The following is a 6,282-nucleotide window of genomic DNA, read 5'->3' on the forward strand; positions in this document are numbered from 1 at the left end:
GCATATGCACATATCCTGTGAGGGCCTGTGCAGCAGTATGTATTGCATCTGTGCATTATACAAGTGGCATATGCACATATCCTGTGAGGGCCTGTGCAGCAGTATGTATTGCATCTGTGCTTTATACAAGCGGCATATGCACATATCCTGTGAGGGCCTGTGCAGCAGTATGTATTGCATCTGTGCTTTATACAAACGGCATATGCACATATCCTGTGAGGGCCTGTGCAGCAGTATGTATTGTATCTGTGCTTTATACAAGCGGCATATGCACATATCCTGTAAGGGCCTGTGCAGCAGTATGTATTGCATCTGTGCTTTATACAAGCGGCATATGCACATATCCTGTGAGGGCCTGTGCAGCAGTATGTATTGCATCTGTGCTTTATACAAGCGGCATATGCACATATCCTGTAAGGGCCTGTGCAGCAGTATGTATTGCATCTGTGCTTTATACAAGCGGCATATGCACATATCCTGTGAGGGCCTGTGCAGCAGTATGTATTGCATCTGTGCTTTATACAAGCGGCATATGCACATATCCTGTAAGGGCTTGTGCAGCAGTATGTATTGCATCTGTGCTTTATACAAGCGGCATATGCACATATCCTGTGAGGGCCTGTGCAGCAGTATGTATTGCATCTGTGCTTTATACAAGCGGCATATGCACATATCCTGTGAGGGCCTGTGCAGCAGTATGTATTGCATCTGTGCATTATACAAGCGGCATATGCACATATCCTGTGAGGGCCTGTGCAGCAGTATGTATTGCATCTGTGCTTTATACAAGCGGCATATGCACATATCCTGTGAGGGCCTGTGCAGCAGTATGTATTGCATCTGTGCATTATACAAGCGGCATATGCACATATCCTGTGAGGGCCTGTGCAGCAGTATGTATTGCATCTGTGCATTATACAAGCCACTGCTCTCTACAAGAAGGTGTGGTGTTTAAATACTGCTGCGTTAGCCTTCACAGCATATGTGCGTATGCTGCTGAAATACAGTAATAACTTTTACTATAAGCATTTTTGCTAATAGAAATACATACTGCAAAAATACTTCTATTTAAAATTAAAATGCACATTTCAGTTTTGACCTTTTTTTTCCCTTTAATCATAAACATTCTCATCAACATTCCTATTTCTCTACATCACATCTCCCAACATTGGTAATAAATAATGTGAGAATTATTGGCTAAATATTGATGTCATTTTTTTTGTTCCATCTGTAGAATTATAGTTTTTCTTTCATGTAATTAGCAAGAGTCCATGAGCTAGTGACGTATGGTATACACATTCCCACCAGGAGGGGCAAAGTCTCCCAAACCTCAAAATGCCTACAAATACACCCCTCACCACACCCACAAATCAGTTTTACAAACTTTGCCTCCTATGGAGGTGGTGAAGTAAGTTTGTGCTAGATTCTACGTTGATATGCGCTCCGCAGCAAGTTGGAGCCCGGTTTTCCTCTCAGCGTGCAGTGAATGTCAGAGGGATGTGAGGAGAGTATTGCCTATTTGAATTCAATGATCTCCTTCTACGGGGTCTATTTCATAGGTTCTCTGTTATCGGTCGTAGAGATTCATCTCTTACCTCCCTTTTCAGATCGACGATATACTCTTATTTATATACCATTACCTCTGCTGATTTTCGTTTCAGTACTGGTTTGGCTTTCTACAACATGTAGATGAGTGTCCTGGGGTAAGTAAATCTTATTTTCTGTGACACTCTAAGCTATGGTTGGGCACTTTTTTATAAAGTTCTAAATATATGTATTCAAACATTTATTTGCCTTGACTCAGGATGTTCAACATTCCTTATTTCAGACAGTCAGTTTCATATTTGGGATAATGCATATGAATAAATCATTTTTTTCTTACCTTAAAAATTTGACTTTTTCCCTGTGGGCTGTTAGGCTCGCGGGGGCTGAAAATGCTTCATTTTATTGCGTCATTCTTGGCGCAGACTTTTTTGGCGCAAAATTTTTTTTTCTGTTTCCGGCGTCATACGTGTCACCGGAAGTTGCGTCATTTTTTACGTTCTTTTGCGCCAAAAGTGTCGGCGTTCCGGACGTGGCGTCATTTTTGGCGCCAAAAGCATTTAGGCGCCAAATAATGTGGGCGTCATTTTTGGCGCTAAAAAAATATGGGCGTCACTATTGTCTCCACATTATTTAAGTCTCATTTTTTATTGCTTCTGGTTGCTAGAAGCTTGTTCACTGGCATTTTTTTTCCCATTCCTGAAACTGTCATTTGAGGAATTTGATCAATTTTGCTTTATATGTTGTTTTTTCTATTACATATTGCAAGATGTCCCACGTTGAAACTGAGTCAGAAGATACTTCTGGAAAATCGCTGCCTGGGGCTGGAGCTACCAAAGCTAAGTGTATCTACTGTAAACTTATGGTATCTGTTCCTTCAGCTGTTGTTTGTACTGTTTTGTCATGACAAACTGTTAATGCAGATAATATTTCCTTTAGTACTGTTACATTACCTGTTGCTGTTCTGTCAACATCTAATACTCAGAGTGTTCCTGATAACATAAGAGATTTTGTTTCTAAATCCATTAAGAAGGCTATGTCTGTTATTCCTCCTTCTAGTAAATGTAAAAAGTCTTTTAAAACTTCTCATTTTTCAGATGAATTTTTAAATGAACATCATCATTCTGATTCTGTTAATGGTTCTTCTGGTTCAGAGGATTCTGTCTCAGACGTTGATGCTGATAAATCTTCATATTTATTTAAAATGAAATTTATTCGTTCTTTACTTAAAGAAGTCCTAATTGCATTAGAAATTGAGGATTCTGGTCCTCTTGATACTAAATCTAAACGTTTAGATAAGGTTTTTAAATCTCCTGTAGTTATTCCAGAAGTTTTTCCTGTCCCTAGTGCTATTTCTGAAGTAATTTCCAGGGAATGGAATAATTTGGGTAATTCATTTACTCCTTCTAAACGTTTTAAGCAATTATATCCTGTGCCATCTGACAGATTAGAGTTTTGGGACAAAATCCCTAAAGTTGATGGGGCTGTCTCTACTCTTGTTAAACGTACTACTATTCCTACGGAAGATGGTACTTCCTTAAGGATCCTTTAGATAGGAAAATTGAATCCTTTCTAAGAAAAGCTTACTTGTGTTCAGGTAATCTTCTTAGACCTGCTATATCTTTAGCGGATGTTGCTGCAGCTTCATCTTTTGGTTAGAAGCTTTAGCGCAACAAGTAACAGATCATAATTCTCATAGCATTTTTATTCTTCAACATGCTAATAATTTTATTTGTAATGCCATCTTTGATATCATTAGAGTTGATGTCAGGTATATGTCTCTAGCTATTTTAGCTAGAAGAGCTTTATGGCTTAAGACTTGGAATGCTGATATGTCTTCTAAGTCTACTCTGCTTTCCCTTTCTTTCCAGGGTAATAATCGTTTTCGTTCCTTTCGTCACAACAAGGAACAAAAACCTGATCCTTCATCCTCAGGAGCGGTATCAGTTTGGAAACCATCTCCAGTCTGGAATAAATCCAAGCCTTTTAGAAAATCAAAGCCAGCTCCTAAGTCCACATGAAGGTGCGGCCCTCATTCCAGCTCAGCTGGTAGGGGGCAGATTACGTTTTTTCTAAGAAATTTGGATCAATTCCGTTCACAATCTTTGGATTCAGAACATTTTTCAGAAGGGTACAGAATTGGCTTCAAGATAAGGCCTCCTGCAAAGAGATTTTTTCTTTCCCGTGTCCCAGTAAACCCAGCGAAGGCTCAAGCATTTCTGAAATGTGTTTCAGATCTAGAGTTGACTGGAGTAATTTTGCCAGTTCCAGTTCTGGAACAGTGACTGGGGTTTTATTCAAATCTCTTCATTGTACCAAAGAAGGAAAATTCCTTCAGACCAGTTCTGGATCTAAAAATATTGAATCGTTATGTAAGGACACCAACATTCAAAATGGTAACTGTAAGGACTATCCTGCCTTTTGTTCAACAAGGGCATTATATGTCTACTATAGATTTACAGGATGCATATCTGCATATTCCGATTCATCCAGATCACTATCAGTTTCTGAGATTCTCTTTCCTAGACAAGCATTACCAGTTTGTGGCTCTGCCGTTTGGCCTAGCCACAGCTCCAAGAATTTTTTCGAAGGTTCTCGGTGCCCTTCTGTCTGTAATCAGAGAACAGGGTATTGTGGTATTCCTTATTTGGACGATATCTTGGTACTTGCTCAGTCTTCACATTTAGCAGAATCTCATTCGAATCGACTTGTGTTGTTTCTTCAACATCATGGTTGAAGGATCAATTTACCAAAAAGTTCATTGATTCCTCAGACACAGGTAACCTTTTTAGGTTTTCAGATAGATTCAGTATCCATGACTCTATCTTTGATAGACATGAGACGTCTAAAGTTGATATCAGCTTGTCGAAACCTTCAGTCACAATCTTTCCCTTCGGTAGCCTTATGCATGGAAATTCTAGGTCTTATGACTGCGGCATCGGACGCGATCCCCTTTGCTCGTTTTCACATGCGGCCTCTTCAGCTCTGTATGCTGAACCAGTGGTGCAGGGATTACACTAAGATATCTCAATTAATATCTTTAAAACCGATTGTACGACACTCTCTGACGTGGTGGACATATCACCATTGTTTAGTTCAGGGGGCTTCTTTTGTTCTTCCGACCTGGACTGTAATTTCAACAGATGCAAGTCCTACAGGTTGGGGAGCTGTGTGGGGGTCTCTGACAGCACAAGGGGTTTGGGAATCTCAGGAGGTGAGATTACCGATCAATATTTTGGAACTCCGTGCAATTTTCAGAGCTCTTCAGTCTTGGCCTCTTCTAAAGAGAGAATTGTTCATTTGTTTTCAGACAGACAATGTGACAACTGTGGCATACATCAATCATCAAGGAGGGACTCACAGTCCTCTGGCTATGAAAGAAGTATCTCGAATTCTGGTATGGGCGGAATCCAGCTCCTGTCTAGTTTCTGCGGTTCATATCCCAGGTATAGACAATTGGGAAGCGGATTATCTCAGTCGCCACACGTTTCATCTGGGCGAATGGTCTCTTCTCCCAGAGGTATTTCTTCAGATTGTTCAAATATGGGGTCTCCCAGAAATAGATCTGATAGCCTCTCATCTAAACAAGAAACTTCCCAGGTATCTGTCCAGATCCAGGGATCCTCAAGCGGAAGCAGTGGATGCGTTGTCACTTCCTTGGAAGTATCATCCTGCCTATATCTTTCCGCCTCTAGTTCTTCTTCCAAGAGTAATCTCCAAGATTCTGAAGGAATGCTCATTTGTTCTGCTTGTGGCTCCAGCATGGCCTCACAGGTTTTTGGTATGCGGATCCTGTCCGGATGGCCTCTTGCCAACCGTGGACTCTTCCGTTAAGACCAGACCTTCTGTCACAAGGTCCTTTTTTCCATCAGGATCTCAAATCCTTAAATTTAAAGGTATGGAGATTGAACGCTTGATTCTTAGTCAAAGAGGTTTCTCTGACTCTGTGATTAATACTATGTTACAGGCTCGTAAATCCGTATCTAGGGAGATATATTATAGAGTCTGGAAGACTTATATTTCTTGGTGTCTTTCTCATCATTTTCCCTAGTATTCTTTTAGAATTCCGAGAATTTTACAGTTTCTTCAGGATGGTTTGGATAAAGGTTTGTCTGCAAGTTCCTTGAAAAGACAAATCTCTGCTCTTTATGTTCTTTTTCACAGAAAGATTGTTAATCTTCCTGATATTCATTGTTTTGTACAAGCTTTGGTTCGTATAAAACCTGTCATTAAGTCAATTTCTCCTTCTTGAAGTTTGAATTTGGTTCTGGGGGCTCTTCAAGCTCCTCCGTTTGAACCTATGCATTCTTTGGACATTAAATTACTTTCTTGAAAAGTTTTGTTCCTTTTGGCCATCTCTTCTGCCAGAAGAGTTTCTGAATTATCTGCTCTTTCTTGTGAGTCTCCTTTTCTGATTTTTCATCAGGATAAGGCGGTGTTGCGAACTTCTTTTAAATTTTTACCTAAGGTTGTGAATTCTAACAACATTAGTAGAGAAATTGTGGTTCCTTCATTATGTCCTAATCCTAAGAATTCTAAGGAGAAATCATTGCTTTCTTTGGATGTAGTTAGAGCTTTGAAATATTATGTTGAAGCTACTAAGAATTTCCGAAAGACTTCTAGTCTATTTGTTATCTTTTCCGGTTCTAGGAAAGGTCAGAAGGCTTCTGCCATTTCTTTGGCATCTTGGTTGAAATCTTTAATTCATCATGCTTATGTTGAGTCGGGTAAAACTCCGCC

This window comes from Bombina bombina, chromosome 2 (genome assembly GCF_027579735.1).
Source record: "Bombina bombina isolate aBomBom1 chromosome 2, aBomBom1.pri, whole genome shotgun sequence".
Lineage (NCBI taxonomy): Eukaryota > Metazoa > Chordata > Amphibia > Anura > Bombinatoridae > Bombina > Bombina bombina.